This window comes from Mauremys mutica, unplaced genomic scaffold (genome assembly GCF_020497125.1).
Source record: "Mauremys mutica isolate MM-2020 ecotype Southern unplaced genomic scaffold, ASM2049712v1 Super-Scaffold_100355, whole genome shotgun sequence".
NCBI lineage: Eukaryota > Metazoa > Chordata > Testudines > Geoemydidae > Mauremys > Mauremys mutica.
Window position 1 is genome coordinate 315,588 of NW_025423322.1, and position 26,606 is coordinate 342,193.

A 26,606-nucleotide genomic window follows, 5' to 3' on the forward strand; every position below is an offset into this window, starting at 1 on the left:
TAATGACTTTATATCGGCCTGAGGATCGGCCAAGGGAAGCAGAGGAATGGGGAAGTTTAAGCTCTTAAAATGCTTTAAGGGGGGAAAGCTGTTAGAAAAATAGGCCAATACAAGCCTGTTAGCAAGACTAGGCCCTTAGCATAAGTAGAATCAAGGCCTTTAGCATAAGTAAAATCAAGGCCTTGATATGCAAGCAGAGAGAAAAGCCTGTGTCAGCTATTATCAGTTTATGCTTGGTTTGTACTAGTTCATGCTTATCAGCTAGGCCCACGCTTGGCATAACATATGTGCAGCTGTCCCTTTTATGCCTATGGCCAAAAGCAGTTAGCCTAATGGGTCATCTTCTCATGCATGAAGCCAAAAGTAGTTAGTATGATAGGATAGGAGGTCAAAGGAGATATCTTATGTCTTCCTTACAATGATAAATGTATCCGTCAGCTGCACCCTTATCATGATGGATGTATCTGTGACAGTTATGCATATCTTGTTCTTTTTTGACTGATATATGTATTCTATGTACTTCAATATTCCCTATAGATACATTTACAGGACCTATAGGGTCAGCCAAGTAACGCAAATAAGACGTCAACAAGGTTGTTTGTTTCGGGGTATAAAGGTAAGCCCCTCTGGCCATGTAAGGTGTGACTCTCTCGGGCATTAGCCGAGACGAGGACACCCGCTCAGCTGATCGATCAATAAAGCTAATGGTACTTGTCTTCCTGGTCTTCCGTGCCTCCTTGGTGTAATTGGGTAAGCTCCGGGGAGAACGGGCCCTTTTGGCTAACAATTCCTGTATCGAGATCACCCGCGAAGGTCCCTGTGTGCTTACGAGAAACCTGGACGAACTCATATCACAGCCTGAACATGAAACTCAACTGCCCCCAGGTGCCGCAGTAAAACCCTTTCCCTGCTGTGACCTTGCACTCCATAGGATTTTATGAAAATATGCTAATGAGTGTGAATATAATAGGAGTACTTCTGGCATCCAAAGAAGTGAACTGTAGCCCACGAAAGCTTATGCTGAAATAAATTTGTTAGTCTCTAAGGTGCCACAAGTACTCCTGTTCTTTTTGCGGAAACAGACTAACATGGCTGCTACTCTGAAACCTGTGAATATAATGTAACTGGAACATGCTTCATGCAAAAGTCTCTTGTACAGTATCATCACAAAGCTTATTATCTATTCTGTGTGTTCATCCTATTTGTATCACTCGATCATTCTTGTATCTGAAACTAGAAATATGAACTATAACTCTGAGGTCCTGTTGTAATGATGCAAAGTGTGGGCCATTAGCAGTGGTTTGGAATCTTGATGGCTCCCATTAACCAGGATAATTGACTGGAGATGGCTCTGTCCTGCACCATCTGTGAGTCAGGCCAGGAAGAATGAAGGCTTGGGGTCTCACAGGACATGTGACCATGTCACCTGGTACAGGAATCCATCTTAAACCTGGGGCTCTTCCCCAGGAGAGAGACAAAAAATTCCTGCCTTGTACCAAAGCTATATAAGGGGGTGGAACAGAAGAAAAGTGGCTGGAGTCATGAGACATCCCCTAGCTACCACGTGAGCTGGAACAAGGACTGTTCCAGGTGAAAAGATTGGGCCCAGACATGAAATAAGTCTAGTCTGCAAAAGAAGCTTATTGAAAGATCTCTGAGGGTGAGATTTTATCTGTATTGAGTTTTGTACTGTATTAGGCTTAGACTTGCATGTTTTTGGTTTATTTTGCTCTATGAAGAATACAAACTGCACAGAGAAGGATAAGTTAATGCCTTGGAAAAGCCTCTGGTTGTGATGGGTGGGAGGGTGTCTAAAAACCTTCTTCTCTACTTTCTTTTCTCTGAATTCCTTTAGAAAATCCAAAGCAGGAAACAGAACCATCACCTTCTCTGAGGCTTGAGCTCCGAGACCTTCAAATTATGAGAGTGACATGCTGCTAACTGTGCTAAGAAGGCCTGCTGAAATGTTTAGGCTCAGTACATATAGGATCCTCCTACAGCAGTGACTGGGGCAGGGAAGGAGCCAGGGGTGTGCTGGAAAAAGCAGGGAGATCTGGTGCCCACAGACCTGTCCTGGCGGCTTTCACAGGAGCAAATACACCAATTCTCCCTGCCAGTGAATAATGTACTGGAGCTAATGGCAGCACAGGGTGGATGTTTCCAAGCTGTGCACCCACTGCCACATGTTAGAACTCAATCTCCTTTCCCTAGCAGCGCACTTTCCCTGTGCATTGGGCAAAGCAAGTTGGGGAAGCTACATGGGTAACCAAAACCAGTACTTCAGACAAGGCTTGAACTCATAACCCCAGCAGTAGCCCCCCTTTATACCAACCAGTTGCACCACTGCCGGTGCTTTTCAAAGAAAGCTGGGGAGCGGCAGTGATCAGTCTCTGGGGTTCACACCTTTGCCTGGTAATTGAAAGGCTGATGCATCAAACCTATCTCAAGATGCGGCTTTTCATTGATGAGACTCCAGGACATTTTAACAGGAAGAAAATCTCCTCGATTCTGGTTTAGCCCCATTTGACTCCTGCCCATCTTCTCCCCCCGCCTCCCTGCCCTGCCCCACCCCGTCTCTTTCCTTCCCCACTGGGGCTGTGCAGAGAGGAGCCCCAGCCAGTATCTGTCACAGAGTCTGTATCCCATAAATGGAGGGAGGGGTCGCTCCAAAACACCGATAATGGGGAGGGGAAGGGTGTCTGTGATTAGGGGGAGAATGGATGGAGAACTAACAGTTGGACCCAGAGAGATTCCCCCAGATTGGGGAGATCCCCTGCTGCCCCCATCACCCAGGTGTGGGAAGAACAACTTGGGATTGCATGGGGAAGCCACCTTTAAAAACACAAGTGTAACATGCTAGTTACATTTTAATAAGACCAAAGCCTCCTCAAACCTAGGGTCACAATCACTGAAATAATTTTGCTTTGATATTTTAAACCAGTCGCAGACACAAAACGAGTCAAATTGCAGTTTCCGTTTGGAGTCAGTGCTCACACAAGAATCCGGAGGCTTTTAATTCCTTAGGTTCCGCTGCCATTTCATTTCTGTCCTGTTCCAAGATTTATTGTTGTGCAAAGCAACGTTAGGCCCTTGGGAGTGTTCCCCTGGTCCTGCCTGCTGCCCCGGTCAAGTTAAAAGAGCCCGAGGACCCCTGCCACCACCACCACCAGCACAAGGGGGCTAAGGCGGTTTCCTGCCCACCCTCGCTCCATGTGGCACACCACTCCCGGAAGCGGCTGGCACGTCCCTGCGGCCCCTGGGGTGGGGGTGGGGGGATCTCCACGTGCTGCCCCCGCCCTGAGAGCCAACTTGGAGAACTGTGGCAATGGGAACTGCAGGGGTGGAGTCTGCGGGCAGCCGTGCTCAGAGATGCCCCCGGCCCTCCTGGTTAGGGGCTGCTGCCAGAAGGGGGTGCGGGTTGCTTTCGGGAGATGCCCAAGGTAAATGCTGCACCCCTCACCCTCTCCTGCACCCCCAACCCAGACCCCACACCTGCACCCAAACTCTCTCCAAGACCCTGCCCCCCACACACCCTGCTGCAGCACAACCCCCTGACTGAGCTCAGACCCTGCACCCAAACTCTCTCCCAGAGCCCAATCCCTCTCCCTCCCACACCCAAACACCCCCCCCCCCAGAGCCTTACACAGCTGTAGGGTGGGGCAGGACTTGGTCCCATTCTGGGAATGACCAAAAATTATACAAACCTGCCGCCCCTGTCCAGCCCAACCTTCTGCTGATGCACCTCAGCCCACACCCCTGCAGGGTTTGAAGCTTCCATTGCTTAAATTCCAGGACACCGAGGGATTTCAGCTCCCCTTTGCCCACAGGGAACCTTCACCCCACTCCCAGCCAGGTTCCTGTCCATGGGATCACTGTAGGGGGCCTGGGTCCCTCGGTGTCTTTTCTCTCTCTACGACAGGCCAGGGTGCAATAACTGGGGCATTTGAGCACCCAGGACCTTCTGTGGGGCTGCCATTCCCCTTCCCCTTCTGTGGTCTCATCAGTCATTGACTCCAGCCTTTTTTCTATCCATCGTCAGCACCATCCCAAGCCAGCTGCACTCGCCTCAAAAAGACAGAGAGTCCTGTGTCACCTTACAGAGTAACAGACATATTGCAGCATGACCTTTCGTGGGTGAATCCCCACTTCGTCAGATGAATGTAGTGGGAATTTCCAGTGACAGGTATAAATATGCAGGCAAGAATCAGTCTAGAGATAAGGAGGTTAGTTCAATCAGGGAGCATGAGGCCCTCTTCTAGCAGCTGAGGTGCAAACACCAAGGGAGGAGAAATTGCTTTTGTAGTTGGCTAGCCAGGCACAGAATTCCCACTCCATTCATCTGACGAAGTGGGGATTCACCCACAAAAGCTTATGCTCCTGTACGTCTGTTAGTGTATAAGGTGCCACAGGACTCTTTGTCGCTTTTTACAGATCCAGACTAACACAGCTACCCCTGTGATACTCAAAAAGACAGTGTTCCCTGTTGGGTGTAAATCACTGACCTCTCTCCTCTCTGAGCACTGACTGCCGCTCTGTTTCCTGGCCTCTCAGTCTGTGCAGATGGGACCTTTCCCTCCAGTGCTGGAGGATTCGCCCTTCTCATCTACCCTTGTCCCAAGCAGCACAGCGGGTGGGAATCTTAAATGTACCAAGATGACTTAGGAGCAGAAACCCCTCCAGACCTTGCATTCAATTGGCACTTGCCCCTCCCTCAGCAGGATTAAAACTCCTGCAGGGAGATTGCTGGGCCACATCGCAGCTGGGCAGGAGCAAAGCAGCAGGGTGAAAAGAAGAACCTGGGGATTGAACCCGGGGCCTCATACATGCAAAGCACATGCTCTACCCCGAGGTGGGCTGCAACTTACACTCAGAGCTGTCCTATTTCCAGAGCATGCAGTGGCCTAACAGCAGCATGGGGGATACATTCCCTGCTCTGAGAGCCAAACCTGCGGTCCTGGAGCCTGCTGGTTCTTAGGGTCACTTTTCAGCAGGGCCAGATACTCTCTCTGTGGGGCAGAGAGAGTGAGTGCCCTGGACTCAGGGTGCAGAGATGCACTCAGCCCTCTCCCCTGCATTGGGTGCGGGGTGCTGACACCTCCTGCTGGAAGGTAATGGGAGGGGAGGGGCGCTGTGAGTCACTCAGCACCTGACTCTGGTGGCTGAAGTGCTGTGGGAAGCTCCAGGTGTTTCTAGGATCTGCTAGGTGATGGTGGGGGGCGCTGTGAGTAGCTCAACATCTCACCCTGGTGGCAGAAGTGCTGTGGGGGACTCCAGGTATTTCTAGGATCCACTATTTCCACCTGCCTGTGAAGTCCAGCTTTCCCCAGCACATTCACTGCGGTGCAATTGGGTCACTGTTTCCATGGTTGCACAGCAAAGAATCACTCCCAGTTTCCCTTCTATCGGCAGCAGGATTAGCCTGTGTCAGTGGTTAATGAGGTGGATCTAGTTGTAGATTGTTATTCATTCCCCACCTTGACAATTCACACAGTCCCTTTCCCATGCAGATTCCCAGCACCTCAGTGATCCTGGTAGCAGGGGTTGGGTCCTAAGACTTTGAGGGTCCTTTTTACCCTCCACCTGGAGTGAACTCAGCTTTTCCCCAATCCCAGACAATCCATGAAATAACAACAGGGGCATAAAGAAAGAGAGGAGGGAACATCTCACGGCCAGGGCTGGATGGGCCCAGGGCCCCCTGCTTGTCCATTGCTTCCATGGAATTTGGCCCCCTGCTTTGCACAAGGGACAGAGAAAGATCTTGCTGTTCCTGTGTCTGTGCAAAGAAAATTGTGCTTCCCTAGGAAAGAGAGTCAGGAAATGGCCCCATGGTGGGACAATAGCCTCAGGATTAAGACCTAAGGACTCAGGCTGAGAACTGATAGAACCCCACTCATCTGGGATTTAACAAATTGTCTTCCCTGGAGCAGGGCCAGATCCAGCGTTTTTGTCACCCCAAGTGAAAAAAAAATAAAATAAAATAAAAAAGCCACAATTTGCAGCACTTCAGCAGCAGCTCTACCACTACCGCTTTTGGGGGCAATTCGGCAGCAAGTCCTTCCCTCCAAGAGGGCCAGACCTGCCTTTGTGCCTCCCCTTTCCATTTGCCACCCCAGGCACCGGCTTGCTGCTCTGGTGCCTGGAGCAGGTCCTGCAATGGAGACACTGGGAAGATTGGGGAATCAGGAAAATAACATGGATTTCTTTACATTGTATGAGAAGAATAACTGAAGCTTTTTTGGTTTAAAGTCACTTTTCCCTGACTGGGAATTGAACCCAGGCTGTGGCAGTGAAAGTACCAAATCCTAACCACTAGACCACCAGGAAAGTGATGGCAGTGGTTTTCTTCTCACTTATGCTACACTTTCTTAGGCTACTTTCTATCCACTTTCTGAAACTGCTCCATTGTCCACTCCCTGAGGGGCTAGGAGCAGAAAGTGCAGGAACCCCTGTGCTCAGGGTCACAACCTCAGCCCAACCCAAGGCACTGAAACAAACTCAAATGATGCTTCCTCCAGCAGGATCACAGAGACACACAAAAAGCCCCCATGAGGAACAATCCTCCTCTGCCTTCATTTATCCCATCGCAACCCTCTCAGCAGCCGACTCTCGCGGGAAGGACTGAGCTGATAGGAGCTCTGGCATAGAGACCGAGGGAGGGGTGTTGCTCCCCTGGGTGTGAGCTGATCACATTCTGACTCCGTGTAACAAGGCTCTGAGCTTTGCCATCTTGTGAGTTCTGAGTGCTGAGCCCCCCGGACCTTTCTGCTGGGAGCATGGGGATTGCACAACAGCTGCAAGCCCTTCTTCCCTTTCCTTGTCTTCCTCAGATTCCCCAGCCCTTCCCCACAAATGGTTCTATCAGGCGCTGGAGGGATCTAAGGACCTGCAGGTTTCCCTCACCCACCTCTTAAGGCAAACAGTGATTCCCTTCTCTGACACTCCTGGGCCTGGGCTTCTTTTGAGTTTTTCCCCAGGGGACCTGATTCCCTGTGAAAATGTGTGTGTGGCATGTGGGGAACTCAGACTCAGACTCTCCCCCACTAGATGAGTCCAACAGCACCTCCCCTTGGTGGGAGATTCCTAAATTCCACCCTCCCACCCTGGTTACTCTGACCAGCTGATGGCGACAGCATGCTAAATCAACCCCAGCTCTCTGGGCTAGAAAGCAGCATCTAACCAGCCTTGTGACAGCTCCGGTTTGCTCGCTGGAGACATAACAAACCAGGAAAGAAGGCAAATGTCAGATAGTGAACCTCAGCTCACAAATAGACACCCTCAGGCTCCTCCTACACTGCGATTGGGCGGTTGACTGACTTTAAATCTAGCTAGCTCAGTTGGTAGAGCATGATGCTCTTAATCCCACCATCATAAACTCAAACCCCATGGTGGGTGGTAGCGACAGCCCTTAGGTGTCACTCTTCTGCTAATAGTCACAGACCAAAATGAAAAAACTCTCTATGCTCTTCGGCAGGTCATGTTTCTTTCTCTCTCTGAGCTTCAGTAAAACATAAAGAGAGACCAAACTGACATTTGCATCCTCTGTTAAGAGAGGATTTTCTCCTGTTCCATTCTTCCCCAGGCAAGAAGAGGGGATAATAACCATTTAACGGATGTCAGCAAAGAGAAAAGTTTGGTCTTTATAAATAGGACAATGATTAATTGTTCTCCATGTCCACTGACGGTAGGACAAGAAGTAATGGGCTTAATCTGCAGCCAGGGAGATTCACGTTAGATGTTGGGAACAGCTTTCTAACTGAGTGTAGTTAAGCTCTGGAATAGGCTCCCAAGGGCGTCTGTGGAGTCGCTATCCTCGGAGGTTTTTAAGAACAGGTTGAACAAACCTCTGTCAAGGATACTCTCCATATACTTGGTCCCATAGACAACCTGCTCTGGCTCTGGTTCCCTCCTTCTGCTCCCTGCCTGGGCTGGCTGCTGTGGGCACTTGACCCCACATGGCCCTGACACATCGTCTCTGCTTGGCCCTGCCTCAGCAGAGAGGGCTGGATTTCATGACCTCTCCAGGGCCCTTGCAGCCGTACAGCTCTGTAATTCGATGCCATCGCAATATGATATAAACAACAACAAAAGTGGAAACACCCCAATCTAACATCTAACAATTCAGCGTGAACTGACATTCCACAGCACAAAGTGACAACACGTAGGAGTGCAAAGCCCGACAGTTCAGCACCATGCAAATGAACGCCCCAAGGGGCAAAATGACACACTGCAAAAGATCTCAGCTCAAACCAACGCAACACAAGGCAGTGCAAAAACCATACAACATGAAACAATGCGTCAGAGTGCACAGTGACACTGTGCAAAACAGCTCAGTGTGGAACAACGACACAGCACAAACCAACACAACAGAATCATATAGAAAGGTAGGGCAGGGAGGGACCCCGAGAGTCAGGACCAAATCTCCCTAAGCCACCCGTGACAAGTGTTTGAAGAACAGGGAAACAAAGGGCACCATGAACTTATGTTTTTTGGATGAGCCAAGAAAAGGGAGCAGCATTGTTCCCCTCGGGTAGCCCCTGTTCAATTCCAGGTCAGAAAGCAAAACTCTTCTGCAAGAATATCCAAAAAATGTTGTGTTTCACTTTACTTCATAAGTACAGTTGTGTGGCAATGAAATGATAACCCTAAAGTTTCATAAAAGTGCGGGAAATATGGATGTATCTGAGAAAATGGCTTGGAATGAAGAAAGACAAAAAGTGATCAGTCGAGAGAACAGGCCCTGTTTCCCCCTGGTTTGGAACTTCTCTCACAACTACTGGAATAGAAAAGCTAAGCAAATGGGGTTCTATTGTTCCAAAGAAGATTGAAGTGAGGCCATTTTCTCCAGACAGAATTAAATGGTAATGTCAGGAGTGGGATTTGAAACCACATCTCTATGCAGAGACCAGAACACCCAAGGGACTGGAAAAAAAAATGAGTCTTATAACTAGCACTTTAGACCAGTCCACCATCCTGATACTACAAAGAATATGACTTATCAACCCTAGCTTTCATTAATAGTTGATAAACTCTTTAGGGAGGTCGAGATGGCACATCTCTTTCAACTCCTAGAGACCTTCTACAGCACAGCTGAATTTTAGACACACTCACCCAGATCTAAAGTTACCTGTTTCTTGGAGCTCCATGAGTTCTATGGTGTTGTAATCTCCCTGCTCACATTTTAAGTGAACAAAAGATGGGTGCTGGCATTCTGAGAAAGTAATGGTGAACCTCAAAATCCTGCCCTGGGGGCCAGACAGTTAAGCAACAAGCACCCACAACCTCTATCTTGATAGCCAGGACTGGCTCCAGACCCCAGCGCGCCAAGCGCGCGCTTGGGGCGGCATTTTGCCGGCAGGGTGGCAGGTGGCTCCGGTAGACCTTCCGCAGTCATGCCTGCGGAAGCTCCACCGGAGCCGTGGGACCGGCGGACCCTCCGCAGGCACGTCTGCAAGAGGTCCCCCGGAGCCGCGGGACTGGCGACCGGCAGCGCGCCCCCTGCGGCATGCCGCCCTGCTTGGGGCAGCCGGATTCCTAGAGCCGCCCCTGTTGATAGCATCCTCTCTGGGAACAACTCACTTACCAACAGCTGGGGTGTGACATCTTCATTTCTTTGTTGTTCTACCACTGTAGTCCCCACTTTCCTATTGCTTGTCTGTATAATCTCTGTCTGGCGCTGTGATTGTTTCTGTCTGCTGTATAATTAATTTGTTGAGTGTAAACCAATTAAGGCGGTGGGGTATAATTGGTTAGATAATCATGTTACAATGTGTTAGGATTGGTTAGTTAAATTTCAGTAAAATGCTTGGTTAAGGCACAGCTAAGCAGAACTCAAGTTTTACTATATAGTCTGCAGTCAATGGGTATGGCTACACTTACGGTTTGCAGCGCTGGTAGTTTGCAGCGCTGGTCATCCAGCTGTGCAGGGCCAGCGCTGGTGTGTGGCCACACTCACAGCTACCAGCGCTGGTGTGTGACCACATTTGCAGCATTTGCAGCGCTGTTGGGAGTGATGCATTATGGGCAGCTATCCCAGCGTTCAAGTGGCCGCAACGTGCTTTTCAAAAGAGGGGGGTGGAGTGGGGTCTAGTGTGACAGGGAGCGGGGGGAAAGAGAGAGGGGATTTTTGGAGCCAACACTGTGTGTTTAGCTTCCTGCATTGAAAAATCAGAACATGTTTCCAACCCGTTAGTCTTAACTCTTAATTGCAAACAGCCTGCAGCCAACACGACTCCCCGCTGTTTCACTCCCTCCCTGCCTGCCACTCATTTGATTGTTTACAGCCAGGTACAGATGATCACAGCAAACAGGAGCTCTGTTTGTTTTTTAGATAAGCAACGGAGCTCCGATCGGAGCTCCTTCATAACAAAACAAAGAGAGGCTGCATAACAAAACAAAGAGAGTAATTTATAAAAGCATTCTGGGATACATCCTTATACCCTGGAGGCCAATCACAGCGCTGGTGTGTGGCCACACTTGATGACCAGCGCTGCAGCACCAGCACTGGAATCCTTATTCCCCATGCTGAGTGAGGTGTACGGCCAGCGCTGCAGCCAGGGAGTTGCAGCGCTGGAAGTGCCCTGCAGGTGTGGCCACTTACTAATTGCAGCGCTGGTGGAGGCTTTCCAGCGCTGCAACTCGCCAGTGTAGCCATACCCAATCAGGAAGTAAGGGGGGAATGGGAATGGGAATGGGAATGGGGGCGGGGAATAGGAACAGGGAAGGGGAACAGGGACACAGACAAGCCTCTGTGGTGTCAGAGCTGGGAAGGGGGATCCTGAGGAAGGAAATTGGAATCATTGCTTGCTGGAAGTTTACCCCAATAAACATTGAATTGTTTGCACCTTTGAGCTTCGTGCATTGCTGCTCTCTGGTCATGCGAGAAGGATCACGGAATGGGAGGGTGATGGGATAAACCCTCTAACAAGTACATTTTTAGGGTGTGAAAAACCCCAGAACCAGTATAATTAAGCTGACCTAAGCCGTGGTTAGATAGTGCTAAATGAAAGGAAAAATTGTTCTGCCAATGCAGCTGTTACAGGGATGGAAAACCCCTCCCCTCACTGTAGCAACTGTCTACGCCACAGTGCTACAGCAGTACTTTAAGTGTAGACAGCTTTAGTGTGAGACCAGATCTGGCTCCATGGATGCTCAGGCACTAAGACAACAGCAATGACAATACACTAATGCTTCCATAGTTGGCAGGATTCAAACCTGCATGAGGAAGATTGCTAGCCCATCGCCTTAACTACTCAGCCACAACTACTTGATATATAGCTGTTTCACTACACAATGTTTCTGTTCTCACAGAATTGTCTCTTCAAATTCCTCAGACCAGCTCCTCCAGCACACTCACGGCTGAGCATTAGTGTAAGTGTGTCCATGGCTGAACAGCAAGAGTTCCTGCCCATTTCCCTTCCAGCTGGAGCATGATGAGAGTGTGTTTGTGGTTAATGACATTGCTATAGATTGTTGTTCATTCCCCACACTGACAATTCAGACAGTCCCTTTCCTATTCGAATCTCCACCATATCACTCCAACAGCCGGGGTCAGGATTTCTCTGGGCAAGGAAATGTTTCAGGGGGTTGGTGCATGAACTCAGCCTTGCATTCCATCCCTGATGTTTCATGGACTAACAACAGCAGCAGAAAGAAAGAGCCAAGCCAATATCTCCCTGGCAGGGATGGAGGTGCCACGTCCCCTCTGTCTGACCATCGCCATTGCAGGAGAGAAGGGTTCACTGGAATCGAATGCCCTGGCTCAGACAAGAGACACAGGGAGGTTTTGCTGTTCACGGATCTGTGCAAATGAAATTGTGTCTCTGTGTGAAATTGAGGCGGGAAATGAAACGTCCACATGGTGGCCCAGTGCCTTAAGGAATGTGGGTGAGGGACTCTGGCTGAGAAATTATTTAACAGGAATTGGTATCAATGTATTGTCACTCTGTCTACACTTAAAAGGCTGCTGTGGCACTGCTATAGCACTTTGGAGTAGACAGTGACTGGAGGGGTTTTCCCATCCCTGTAATAGCTGCATTGACAGAACAATTCTTCCTTTTCTTTAGCACTATCTAACCCGGGCTTAGGTCACCTTAACTCTATGGGTTTGGGGGGGTGTCACACCCTGGGAGACATCGCTTTGCCAGTGAACTGCCCAGCGTACACCAGCCCTTAGATCCCTCTGGGTATTTCAATGCAGGCACTGACCTGTGAGAGGAAAACATCAGCTCACAAACACAGAGACTGAATTCCCCACATTTAATCTCGCTGCACTTTCCAGAAAGTCACAAAATTCAATTCATTCTTGCTAGGAGAGAGAAAAAATAAGTGATACTAAGTTTTTGGCTTGATTAAATAAAATTAAGTGTTTAATTAATATAGTAAAAATCTGTACTGATTCCTCTAACTAACACCACAGCGTGAAATAGGAACAGAGACAAAGCTTGTCAGTGACGACTAATTTCGCAAATGATCTTCCCATTATTAATTTCCACGCTGCCCCCAGTGGAGGTCTGGGCATCTCCAGTGTCATTGCTCTGCGTTCACCTTCCCCTAGAATTGTTCTCGGACATTCGACTTCCTCTGCGGCATGGGGCTCGGGTCACTTGCTGGAGGATTCCCTGCACCTTGAGGTCTTTAAGCCACAATTTGAGGACTTCAATAACTCAGACATAGGTTAGGGGTTTGTTACAGGAGTGGGTGAGTGAGATTCTGTGGCCTGCATTGTGCAGGAGGTCAGACTAGATGATCATAATGGTCCCTTCTGACCTTAAGTCTATGAATCTTTTCCCAAATTTGGAAAATTGTGCAGTTCAGAATGTGAATAGTGACCCCCATCTCCTTCCTGCACCTGCTCTACATTGCTCCACAGCAGCTTCTCCACCTGCAGAGTCACCCCAGCCCTGCAGTGCAGCCGCCCAGGGTTCAGCAGGGGCCCCTGGCAAGGACAGTGGTTGCAGCTAACAGCCTGGTGTGCCTGGCCCTGAGGCAGCTGTAAAAAAGCAACACCCCCCCTCCCCCAGAAGTACAGAGACTGAATTCCCCAACTTTAACATCATGACCCCCTGTAGAAAGCCACACGTCAGTTGTATTTTCACAGGGAGATGCAAAAATCAAGTGACCAATTTTTAAGTTGAGTAAATAAAGTTGAGGAGATCGTTATTAACCTCCCAAAAATATACTAAAGATCCCTCAACGTAACACCTGAAGGTGAAATATGAACAGAGACAAACCTTGTCAGCAAAGGCTCATTTCCCAAACGATCCTCAAAATGTTACTAATTCCCACCCCTCCTCCACAGGAGCTCTGTGCAGTGTAATTGTTCTGCAGGCAGCTTCCCATTCAATGCTGTTGTGGAACATTCCCAGACCTGAAATGTACGAACGACAGAATTTGAAGAGCAAACCTGGCTCCCTGCACCAGGTGGGATTTGAGTGTTTTGTCCCCGTCACTTAGTCTTTGTCAATAGTACAGACGCCAGGGGCAGGACTCTAGGCTCTGCTTGAGGGATCCTGGCACAGGGGCTGGTGGGGGAGAAAGGATTGTAGATCCCGACCTGTGCTCTAGAGAGGAGGTAATAAGCGAAGGGGCATTTTTGACTTCTCCCCTCCCTCAGTGTCCCCTGGGCTGGAATTCTACATTCCACAGGCCAAATGATGGGGTGATGCTACTTGGTTAATGAAAACCAGCGCTCTAGGTGAGACTTGAACTCACAACCTCAGCATAGCTTCTCTCAGCACTAGCCCTATAAGTACAGTGCGCTAACCAATTGTGCTACTGGAACACCTGTTGATTGCTCTTCTCCCAGTTCCCTAGGTTGATACAGGCAAGGAGTGACCCCAAAACATTCTCAGTGGAGTTGAAAGCAGGTAGCGACAAGTGTTGTATTTGGTGGGGTGGATTCTTCTTAAGGGTTCCAGGCACCATTTCACCCTTTTGTTCTTCCCTGTGTAATAACAGAGCTGATTAAGACTCAATGTAGAGTCTTGCTGCAGACCAACAGATCTCAAATCACTGATAACCAGCTCTAAGCATTAGTCCTGCTTTGGGACAGTGTCTCTCATGCAAGAAACTGCCCAGTCTGCGCTAACAGTGAGGCTCCCTCACTAACAGCTGAAATCAGGGAGAGCTGTGTGAAGTGCAGGGCCCCAGGGGTGCCTGAACAGGGGGGAAAACCACCCCAGGACTTTTAAAAATGGGAGGGCTCTGCCTTGCCACTTTGTGATGACCGTAAGGGCAAGTGAGGGTGGGGAGAGCAGTGAGCAGGGTCAGCATAGGAGTCCATCTATCTCTGAATCTTCCCTTCTGACAGTAGCCAATACCAGGTGCCCCAAAAGCCACTCCTTAAGATACCACTGGGAATTGAACCCAGGATCTCCTGCTTACAAAACAGTTATGTTAACCAGCTAAGCCATGGTGCCTGCTGTTACTGAAAGCATCGTGTTTGCCCACACCTGACTCTCTACCAATCCCCACTGGGCCCTGACAAGTGTTGCTCGTTTTTGGATTCTGTAAAGCAGAGGAGCAGGTGACGTTTTGCTCCCAAGGTGTGTGTGTGATTCTTTGGACAGGTCTACACTACAAAATTAGGTTGGTGTAATTACATTACTTAGGCTGGCAATGCAGTTCTATCAACCTAATCCCGGTGTAGCTAGCAGCTCAGCTGTCAGAACTTTCTGGAGCTATGAAAGGGGAGGGGCCCATGGCTCTGTAGCAGGAATGCAGGGCAGGCTAGTTCGCTGCAGGCATGGTGGGATACTGGTGGAGGCCAGACATGGTGATATAATGACCAGCAGCATTTACACTGACAATTTGTCACTTGAAGTTTGCTGCACAAAGCTCTAGGCCTCTCGTCGAGGTGGTTTTATTTTGTCACCAAAACAGGGCAATTTTGTCGCCAGACGTGGTATTGCAGTGTGTGCACCAGCCAAAAACTGCTGACCGAGGGAGTGTTGTGTGTTTTTCACACACCTGAGCAATATAATGATGCTGAAGTAACCTTGTAGTGCAGACCTGGCCAAAGATTCACACACACACACACACACACACACAGCTTGCAAGGAAAACCTCACCTGCTCCTCTGCTTTGCAGAATCCAAACACAAGCAAAGCTTGTCAGGCCCCAGTGGGGATGGCAGGGAGTCAGGTGTGGGCAGACACTCTGTTGTTGACACAGGCAGGCACCATGGCTTAGCTGGTTAAAGTACCTGTCTTGTAAACAGAAGATCCTGGGTTCAATTCCCAGTGGTCCCTTGTTGACTAACACTTGGGCAACGTGGTATTGGCTACTGTGGGAGGACAAAACACCGAGCTCTTTGGTCCAGCCCAGTATAGTTGTTTAAAATATACTCACAGGCACTGATAACAGACTTACTGAAAGTTTGGGAGTTAAGAGCTGATAGGTCAGTGTTCCAGCCTGTCACAGATGATCCTGCTTCCTCTGGGACAGGGGCAGATCTGGGCTCTCACACCAACTGGCTCATTGTGGCTGCCAGAACCTGTGGGCAGCTCATTAGTGTACAGGGAGGGTTGAGTCCTGCTTTGTGCACCCTGTGTGAGAATGAAAATCCTAAACTGCCCTTTGAAATAACAAAAGCAGCAGGATGTGTTATTGTCCCTGCCCTGAAGCAGACAGACCAATGGAGAAATGCCATTGAGTCCAGGGTAATACTCCACTGCCATTTTACCTTGTTTGCTTGCTAAACTCCCTCCCAACCTTGAGTCTCACAGAGCCCGGTATTGAGCCTGAGACGAGATGTCTACGCTGCAAATTTACCACCCCACGGCCCTAGCCTAGGATCCTGCACTGGCACAGGGCAGCCGTGGGTGTTTCATTGCAGTGTGGACATAGCCTAGCATTATGTCTACACTGCCATTAAAACACCCAAGTCACTATTCTCAAACCCTGGGTCAGTTGATTCAGGCTTGTGAGGCTTGTGCTGCAGGGTTATAAAATTACAGCGTAGACACTTGGGCTTCAGCCCAGCCTCCGAGACCCCACGAGGGGTGAGGGTCTCCGAGCCTGGGCTCCAGTCTGAGCCCAGATGTCTACGCTGTAGTTTTTAGCTCCACAACCTGAGCCCCAGGAGCCCAAATCAGGCCAGCCGGGCCAGCGGGATTTTGTCACAGTATAGATGCCCTCTCAGGATATGTCTACACTGCAATGTAAGCCCAGGGTTAGCAGAAGTCATGTCAGCAGCCCCAACACATAAACATAAACCACGAGGGAAAGACCCACCCCCCAGATAAGCTGGGCAGTGTCCTTCTCCCTACGGTTCGTAAGTCCGGCAACCAAAAGTTCTTTAACATGAGCCATCCCCGCTCTGCACCCCACTCACAGCTGTTGTCCTTAGTCAGTGCAAGCCCAGAGGTGCCTCTGTACAGTTCACCTGAATCCTGGGAGGAAAAGGGGGAAATAAGAAGGCACCGTACTCACTATGTTGTCTAGGGACTCACTCATCCCTCCACAGCCCCCCTGTCCTAATGTTGGTCTGACACCTACATTTTAGTGTTGGGACCCAGGCCCCAGCCCACTTGGCTTTGGAACCCCTGTCCCCTGCCTAGCAAGTGCTATTGAATTGAGGGTGAGTCCCTCAGTCGGGGTCTGCCAAGCACCGTTGTGCTGCCCTTGCTTCACACAACAAGGATAACAACCCTTTATTTCTCCTGCCCCTGTAACATGGAGACTGGGAATCCAACACCAGCCACAAGTGATCATTTCGGCAAGCAACCCAACCTATTTCCAACACACTGTAAAATCCACATGCAGACTCATACACGAAACCTTGCAAGAAAATCTTCCTGAGGGGTCTGAAGCACCTCCTGCTGGAGGGAAGGAGGGAGCTGTGGGTTGGGATTGAGGAGCAGCCTGAGGAGGGGCGGCCTGTGGGTTGGGATTGAGGAGCACTGGGAATAGGAGGGGGCTGTGGGTTGGGACAGAGGAGAAGGGTGAAGAGGAGCAGGCTCTGGTTGGGAGTGAGGAGCAGTGAGCATAGGAGGGACTGAGGGTTGGGATTGAGGGGCACTGGGAAAAGAGGGGACATGGATTTGGGCTGAAGAGCATCTTCATTTGGGGATCCAGCAGGACAGGGGAAGGCAGCAGGTGATTGTAATTCCTTAGGGATGTTCTGTGTCTTTGTCTGTGTGTGTCTGTGCAGGGAAGGAACATGCTATATGCCCAGAGGCCTTTATTCCTCCAGGCTGCAAGGACAGAGGGGCTGTCAGGAAGTTGCCCCTTCAAACCCACACACAAAAAGGCCCTTCTGAAGAAAGGGAAAATCCTGCAGAGAAAAAGTAACATCAAAGAGGACTCCAGCAAGACACCTTAAGATCTTGGTGAGTAGTTTATCACCTGAACAGGGACTTTAACCCTGGACCCTCAGATTAAAAGACTGATAGGCTGCCAACTGAGCTAGCCAGGCTCACAAAGCAGATGAGCAACTTGGTGCAGAGGAGAAACTAGTCAAGAAAACAAGAGCGGGAAACAATAGGGGAAACCTGCTGCTCTCTCTGGCCTGGTCAGGGGGCTGTGCCGATCGGGTGTCCGCACTAAGCTCAGCATCAATATGGTGATCTTGGGGAAGCTTAGGATCCCCAGGTTGCCTAAGGAGGGGTGAACTGGCCCAGGTCGGAAATGGAGCAGGTCAAAACTCCCGTGCTGAACAGTAGTGGGATCACGCCTGTGAATAGCCCCTGCAGCGTAGCCTGGGCAAGACAGTGAGACACGGTCTCTTTTAATACACCCCCCCTCCCCCGCAGAGACTGTATGGGGGGATGGGAGCACCCACTGTGGGGATCCTGAACTGGTGGGAGGGAGGCACCATGTACCTGGGATCCCGAAACACGGAACAGGGACACCCACACACCAGGTATCTTGCAGCAAGAGCTGCAGTCTTGATTTACAAACTGCAAGTGATGGGGAATTTACCACCTCCCTTGCGGAGCTTGTTCCACTAGATAATTAACCTCATGGTTAAAAAATGGTCATTTCGAGTTGGGATTTTCTGACATCGACTGCAAGCCAATGGGGTCTTGTTCAGTCTTTGTCTGGTGAATTAAAGAACCCTTCACCTCACATATCCCCCCCTCTGGGAATTTGTAAAACGTATTTAAACCAGTGATTAAATCGCCTCTTAACCTCCAGTCAATGAAATCAATTGAGCTTCTTCAGTCTCTCGCTGGAGACATTTCCCTTGTTTTTAAAGGCAAAAATCCTGATCTTTCCAATGGGAGCTGCTGCTTCAATGTTCAGTTTGGGGAGGGATTTGGCTGCACTCAGAGATCTGCCCGCGGGTTAGAATCTGTGATCTGAAGGGTCGAACGCAAACAGCGTTTAGATGGGACCGTTAGTGCCGCCCCCGTGTGGCCAAAGATCAGAACTGACGAGCAGAGTTTACAGCTGGAGCCTGGGACGCTCCTGAACAAACTGGGCACGAAGCCTCTCGCGTGGGATCCTCGCTGTGCAGCAGGAGGCGGAGGGAAGCTGATTGTCAGGGCTCAGGGCTGCTCCCTGCCAGGCTGAGCCGGTGTCTGTGCTAAGCTCGGCATCAATCAGGTGATTCTGGGCAGTTCGGGGTCCCTGGGCTCCCACAGGAGGGTGAAGCAGGTCACCCCTGGAGCAGGTTAAAGCTGCAGGGTGACAGTGGGGTTGCTGCCCCTGTGAACAGCTGCTGTAGCACCACCTGGGCAGGACAGTGAGACATGGTCTCTTTTTATACAGACACCCCCCGCAGAGCCTGGATGGGGGGATGGGAGCACCCACACACTGGGGATTCTGACTTGGGGAAGGGACGCACCCAAGCAACACAGATCTTGAAAAGGGGAACAGAGACACCCACAGATACCGGCTGGGGGCAGGCAGCGGAAACCACAAACTGGAGCTAGTTCATGGGGTGGGGGACAGAGACACCCACCAGAGATCCTGGATGGGAGCACCCACATGATGGGGATCTTGAACTGGGAGCAGGGAAGCACCATGTACCAGAGGTTCTGAAGGGGGAACAGGGACACCCACACACCAGGTGTCTTGCAGCAAGAGCTGCAGTCTTCATTTACACACGGCAGTGATGGGGATTTAACCACGTCCCTTGCGGAGCTTGTTCCATTAGATGATTAGCCTCATTCAACACTACGAGTTTATATCGAATTTAGCAGCGTTAAATCACATTAACCCTGCACCCATCCACACAACGAAGCCCTTTATATCCATATAAAGGGCTCTTAATACCGGTATCTGTACTCCTCCCCGACGAGGGGAGTAGCACTGAAATCGGTATTGCCATGTCGGATTAGGGTTAGTGTGGCCACAATTCGACGGTATTGGCATCCAGGCGCTATCCCACAGTGCACCATTGTGACCACTCTGGACAGCAATCTGAACTCGGATGCACTGGCCAGGTTGACAGGAAAAGCCCCATGAACTTTTGATTTTCATTTCCTGTTTGCCCAGCGTGGAGCGCAGATCAGCACAGGTGACCACGCAGTCCCAGAATCAGAAAAGAGCTCCAGCATGGACCGTACAGGAGATACTGAAGCTGATCTCTGTATGGCGAGATGAATCTGTTCTATCAGAACTCCGTTCCAAAAGACAAAATGCCAAAACATTTGAAAAAATCTCCAAGGCCATGATAGACAGAGGCCACAATAGGGACTCAATACAGTGCTGAAACTTAAGGAGCTGAGACAAGCGTACCAGAAAGCCAAAGAATGAAATGGATGCTCATGGAGGGAGGGGCGACTGACGTCTGTAGCTATCCCACAGTTCCTGCACTCTCCGAGAACCATTTGAATTCTTGGCTGAGTTCCAAAGCCTGAAGGGTCAAAAACATTGTTGCGGGTGGTTCAGGGTATATGTCGTTCCCCCCCCCCGCCCACCCCCCCCCCTGTGAAAGCAAAGGGAAAAAAATCATTTCTCGCCTTTTTTCAATGTCACCGTATGTCTACTGGATGCTGCTGGCAGACGCGGTGCTGCAGCGCTACACAACACCATCCCCTTCCCTTCCCTTCCCGGTACAACAGGACTGATGTTATGGTAGGACTGATATCTGTCATTGTCGTCCCGTGAGTGCTCCTGGCTGGCCTCGGTGAGGTCGGCCGGGGATGCCTGGGCAAAAATGGGAATGACTCCCAGGTCATTCTCTTCTTTAAGCTTTGTCTAATGGAGATTCAGTCCTGCCTGGAATATCATAGCAGCTGGAGGCTGCCCCTCCTCCCCCTTTGAGCTCTACTTGCAGAGGCAATAAAGTCAGTGTTGTTTCAAATTCCTGCATTCTTTATTACTTCATCACACAAATGGGCGGATAACTGTCACGGTAGCCCAGGAGGGGTGGGGGAGGAGGGAAGCAATGGGTGGGGTTGTTGCAGGGGCACCCCCTAGAATGGCATGCAGCTCATCATTACTGTGGGATGTCTGGGGCTGTGACCTGGAGCGGCCGTTTGCTTCTCTGGTTCTTTTGTAGGCTTGCCTGATAGTCTAGACAGGACTGACTCTCCCTTTAGACAAAACTTAAAGAAGGGAATGACCTGGGGAGTCATTCCCATTTTTGTCCATGCGCCCCCAGCCAACCTCACCAAGGCAAGCCAGGAGCACCCATGACAGCAGCAAACGGTTCAGTATAACTGGCAACTGTCATTGTCAACTTGCAAAGCAGCAGTGGGACGGTATGGCTGGTAACCATCTCTGCTAACTTGCAAACGGCAAGGGGATGCTGCTGTGTAGCGCTGCAGTACCGCGTCTGTCAGCAGCATCCAGTAGAGATACGGTGACAGTGAAAAAAGGCTGAACGGGCTCCAGGGAAAAGGGCGTGAAATGATTGTCTGCCGTTGCTTTCACGGAGGGAGGATTGACTGACATTTACCCAGAATCACCCACAACACTGTTTTTGCCCCATAAGGCATTGGGATCTCAACCCAGAATTCCAATGGGTGGGGGAGACTGCGGGAACTATGGGATTGCTATGGGATAGCTACCCACAGTGCAACGATCTGGAAATCGACAGTAGCCTCGGTACATGGACGCACACCGCTGAATTAATGTGCTTAGTGTGTCCGTGTGCACTCGACTTTATACAATCTGTTTCCAAAAAACAGTTTCTGTAAAATCAGAATAATCCTGTAGTGTAGACATACCCTGTGATTAATAACTTTGGTGGCTAAATGAAAGGCTGATGGTTCAAACCCAGGTGAAGATGGAGGTTTTTTTTTAGTGATGAGAATCCAGTACATTTTAACAGGCAGAAAATCTCCTCAATGCTGCTCTAGCCTCATTAGGCAAGCATAAGTTTTGCCAGATGCATTGGTGGTATAGTGGTGAGCATAACTGCCTTCCAAGCAGTTGACCTGGGTTCGATTCCCAGCCAATGCAGAGATATGTTTTCTCCCCTGGGAATTGGTTTATTTTCAGTAACATTGTATCAGTTTATCAATAGAATGAGAGAATCAATGTCCTGCAGGTCATTCAACACAGAAGAAAGGGGCGGGACTATACAATGAGCTGTTGGAGTTATCCTGGTATTACAATGTTTGGTTTATTTATTTTTTTAAATTTCTTTACTTCCCTCTCCCTTTTAGACTCAGAGCGTTTAAGGTCAGAAGGGACCAGTGTTATCATCTAGTCCGACCTGCTGCACCTTGCAGGCCAAAAGACCCCACCCACCCACTCCTGTAATAGACCCGGGAGGGGAGGCAGCTCTGTGCACTGCCCCTACCCCAGGCAGCATATGGAGGCCCTCTGCTCCCCTCCCCCCATGGGTGTGCAGAGATGTGCCAGCAGAACTGAGGTGGCTCCCTGCCCACTCTGCCTCCATCCCTCCGTGCCACTCTCAGAAGTGGTTGGCATGTCCCAGCATCCCCTGGGGCAGGGGGAGTGTCTCCATTCACTGCCCCTGCCCCGAGTACCAATTCTGCAGCCCCCATTGGCCAGGAACTGCAGCCAATGGGAGCTCTGGGGGCGGCACCAGCAGGCAGCGGCGCACGGAGATCCCCTGGCACGGCCCACCTAGGAGCTGCTGACGCAGGGTTGTGTGTACCGGTCACTTTGGGAGCTGCACTGCCCGGGGTAAGTGTCACCCCTCCTGCACCCCAACTCCCCCCCCAGCACAGAGCCCGCACCCTGCACCCAAATTTCCTCACAGAGCTTTGCTTGTCTTCCTTTCACCCAGAACCATCCTTCTTCTCCTGGGCTGCAAGTAGCCACCCCTGGGAAGCCAAGAGGCAGGCACAGGATTCTACCTCCCAGCAGCCAACCGCACCTCCCCAGGCTTTGCAGAACGACTGGTGGTGCTCTACTAACCCCACTTAGCCGCACTGAGGCGCTTAGCTTCTGCCCTGCCTTCCTCAGCTCGACTTTCCTCTTTCTCCCCATTCCTGCCTCACTATCTCCTTTGGCAAGTCACGGAAAAGAGCCGGCCGCCATAGGCCAATCTCCAAGGGCAGAGGAGACCAAGCCACAAGGCTTCAAAAGGTGCCTGGCCCAGATCCTCTAGCTTTCCCCTGCTGATGCTAAGGCTTTTTCCCAGCTCATTTCACCACCCTCTGCCATGCAGGGGTTGGGGTTGTCACAGGGACAGACCAGTGGCAGCAGTAGGAGCGCCTTGCTGGACAGGCAGAAATAGTAAGCCCTCCTATTTCTGTCTGGTTTTGAGCCAGGGACCTTTTGTGTGGTAGGCAAACATGATAACCAATATACTACAGAAACTCTGTTGCAGTGCTTTCTCCCTCCCTTCATAAGAATGGCCATACTGGCTCAGACCAAAGGTCCATCCAGCCTAGTATCCTGTCTGCCAACAGTGGCCAATGCCAGGTGCCCCAGAGGGACTGAACCTAACAGGTAATGATCAAGTGATCTCTCTCCTGCCATCCATCTTCACCCTCTGACAAACAGAGGCTAGGGACACCATTCCTTACCCATCCTGGCTAATAGCCATTAATGGACTTAACCTCCATGAATTTATCTAGTTCTCTTTTAAACCCTGTTATAGTCCTAGCCTTCACAACCTCCTCAGGTAAGGAGTTCCACAGGTTGACTGTGCACTGTTTGAAGAACCTCCTTTTATTTGTTTTAAACCTGCTGCCTATTACTTTCATTTGGTGTTCCCTAGTTCTTATATTATGGGAACAAGTAAATAACTTTTCCTTATTCACTTTAAGGTGTGGGGGCTGGGCTGGGCTGACTTTAGTCCCAGGCTGGGATCCCCTGAATGATGGGAAACATCCTTTGCTGCTACCCAGGGACAGCAGCTACTGGCGACATACCAAGGCTGGGATGAGAGGGGGAATGTTACATGGACTTTATCATACAGGCCCCATCCTGCTTCTCAGAGCCCACAGGCGAGAATCTAGAGAAGGGTGAATCATTTCTCAGCTGCATTCTCAGGAGAAGCCGGTAGCCGTCCCTGACCAGAGACCCAGGGGAGCAACCACGGCAGTTCTGCGGAGAGCTCTGGCTTCCAGGGGATCCAGCTAGGAGAGGGAGTGCTGGGGGCTCTGCAGTTTTTGCAGTGGGTCTGTCTCAGGAGTCACAGATGGCTTTGTTGGGGGTGTGTGGAAGTAGGGACTACAGGATGTGAGGCTGTCTGAAATGAAACTGCACAAAAAACCTCCCCCTTTGCTCCAGCTAAGGCCCTACTTTGACCTCTCCCCTTTCATAAAAATCTCCATATCTACCCCGGCTCTCAGAAACCCCCTCTCTCCCATGGGTATTTTCACAGTTTCTTCCTTTTTTCATGGAGAGAGAGAGGGAAAAAACCTATTAATTTGAGCCACCAACACAGTTCACAGCATGAAATACACAATTTTGTGTTCAATGAGTTGTGTTCATTTACATAACATGAAAAAATATGTTTTGGGCAATGCATGAAAACCTCACTGCATTAAACAACCCACTGGATATAGTTAATGCACTACAGAACATTTAAAGAAGTTAAGAAAGATGTGCTTATAAATTAACATGTTGTGCCATTTACACACGCACAAGACACAGAAGAAACTGAAATTTGAGCTACTAAAATTTCCATTTTCTCACAGCATTTTAGTTCTCAATATTGTTTTAATTTGCTTATTTTTTTGGAACTAGAAATGAGGAAAGAGTACACTGAAGTCAGTGGAATTACCGCAGTGAGGGATTAGTCTCATTATTTGCCAATAACAAAACCTTTGTTAACAGAGAGTTAACTTTGACTGTGACTATCTCATACCTTCCAGAACATCAACTTCAGTAAAACTCAAACTCTGGAAAAACAGGGAATACAGAGTGATGGTATATGCCCAGATAACCTTAACTCTGCCCTCTAGAAGAGAATCCCTGATAGCATATGAGAACAAGGAAAGGTTTGGGGACAAATTACAGCTACTTCCCAAGAGTTTGTTTCTTCTGTAATTAATTGATCCTGGCCCCATCAACTGATCCTGGCCTGGTGTCTGGCTGTGGAATTTACTGTTTACTATTTTTATCCCAGTATATTTAAATGCAAAACTGCTTTACAAAAGCTCCTTTATTCTAGGTTATACAAACAGGTCACTTCCCCAGCTATTTCAAAGAGATGGAGTTTTCCTGACCCACAGGGAACTTAAACTAACATGCTCAAGATCACACATTCCTTAGGAGAAAACGAAGGGGAAAAAAACCAAAACCCACCAAACCGTTGCTGTTTCTACCCAAATGATCAATGAGACCAGAAAGTGAGACTGTGCAATTAACTGTCTGGGACTACACTGACTCTGCAGTTACTTGGATGCAGAAACACCCAGCTCTATGGTTGGTAAATGTACAGAGACTCTGCTGCTGCTCATGAACTAGAAGCACATGACCTCTGAACAGCTGCCATTCGAATGTATCTGAAAGTCACAAGGAACAACGATCTGTGTTAAAGGAAGGCTGCCATTTATTAGAGCCCCAGTTGATGCCGTGTGCACAAACAGAGGATTGAATGTGTAACAGGGAGTTTGGTAAATCTTGGTTATTTTAGTTTTGTAACAGGCTCCTGTCCACCTCCAGTAGAGTTTTCAGTCCCAATGGCAACTTACTTACCAAATGTAATACAGACTAGTCCATGCCTCTCACGTGGATGTGGTTCTTGTTCTTCTGCACATTGTAGCCCATGGAGGCCAAGAATCTGCAAATGTGTCTTCATGTGCCTTTGTTTAGTTGATGAAAACACAAATTAGACACTTAGAGGATTGGAACTGATTTCAGCTGGGGGACATGTTTGCTAGGTTTTTATGCATTTGCACAGGAAAATGTTGAGTGTTTCCATTCATTTCAGCATCCCTAGTCAGTGGAGCTCCTGAACATAATGGAAATGGATATGCAATTATTATTGCTGTTGAAGGACCAGGCTTTTAAGGGGGCACTTGGATTTGAGCCAAGGACCACTTGAGCTGTAGTCAAACACTCTACCACTGAGCTATATCCCCTGACAATTACATTGGCAATGTCAGTGATCTTAAGGATCTTGAAACCTGAGAGTGGAGTTCATTTCTTCCACACCAGTGTTGCTGTCTGTGCATCCCGGAGCTATGGGGCGAGTGGGAAAGGCCCACAACTAGCTTTTCAGTATCAGCAAAGGAGCAGCCGACATCAGGACCAACGAGATGTGCTGGTGGCCCATCAGGAAGAATCCACTCTCCCAGAGACTTCTCGGCGAGGGCACAGCACACAATGGGGGCTACCTACCCGCCACGTCCCAGCAAGGGTCTTTCTAGTCCCACTTCAGTGTTACCCAATTTCTAACCAGTCTTTGGCCCAGATTCCCTCCCTGAGCGGCACCAGCACATGCCTGGGCCCCCTGCTAGTGTTAAATCTGCCTTGAGCTGGGACCCAGCTTGGCAAAGAGCCTGCAGCCCCCTCTGTGCTGGGGAGTGAGAGCAGCCCTGGCCCTGGGCAGGGCAGCCCTGAGGGAATGACCCCAATGTGCCCGTGAGGCCCTGATCCAGAACCTCTGCCAGGCAGCTCGTGCTGCTCGGGCGTTTCTAGTCTCCGGCGAGGATTCAAAGCTTCTCTGCTCCAGGGGAACCCCTGGGGGAGGGAGGCAGGGCTCCTGCAGGATAAATCTTCCTGCTGGCAGAGCTCCGGTCCCCTCCTCATGGGCACAGGGCGTTGCACACGGCACCCACCACATGCACACACCCCTTTGTGGGGAGAATCAGCTCTGGGATATTGGGGTCAAACCCTTCCCACCTCCTCCCTGCAAAGCTTCTCCTGGCTTCAGTGCAGGAATGGGGGCGTGAGGGGCTAGTGCAGTAACAGCAGCAGCGTGGCCGTGGGGCTTGGCCGGTGGCTGGGGCCAGTCACCTGAGCATGAACCCAGCCAACCCCAGGAGATGGACCCGGGTCACCAGCCCAACCCACCACGCGGCTGCTGCCGCTGCCCTGTTAGTGTGCGAGCTCCCACAGACCATGCCGGGGAGAGCCCCCAGCTGCAGGAGAGATGCCCCTGAGTGCCTGGCAGGGCCCAGCTCCTGGCTGACCTGCACTGCTGGGGGTCAGGGGGCTGAGTGACAGGGGGGCGTTGGCTCTGGGGTGGGACTGTCACTTCCCCCCCTGCCAAGCCAACAGGATCACAGCAAACGAAACCAGCTCGGCCGGCAGGGGAAGAGTTCAGTCCAGGGCCTGGT

The 26,606-nt window shown here is 50.1% G+C and overlaps 4 non-coding genes across 4 annotated transcripts; 2 read left to right on the forward strand and 2 right to left on the reverse strand.

The window, feature by feature from the left end:
* Positions 1–6,252: 6,252 nt before the first annotated feature.
* Positions 6,253–6,324, reverse strand: TRNAE-UUC. The gene has a single exon. It is a non-coding gene; the product is annotated as a tRNA-Glu (tRNA).
* Positions 6,325–15,174: 8,850 nt separating this feature from the next.
* Positions 15,175–15,248, forward strand: TRNAT-UGU. Its single transcript has one exon. It is a non-coding gene; the product is annotated as a tRNA-Thr (tRNA).
* A 6,037-nt stretch (positions 15,249–21,285) lies between these two features.
* Positions 21,286–21,357, forward strand: TRNAG-UCC. The gene has a single exon. It is a non-coding gene; the product is annotated as a tRNA-Gly (tRNA).
* Positions 21,358–25,334: 3,977 nt separating this feature from the next.
* Positions 25,335–25,406, reverse strand: TRNAC-ACA. The gene has a single exon. It is a non-coding gene; the product is annotated as a tRNA-Cys (tRNA).
* Positions 25,407–26,606: the final 1,200 nt, after the last annotated feature.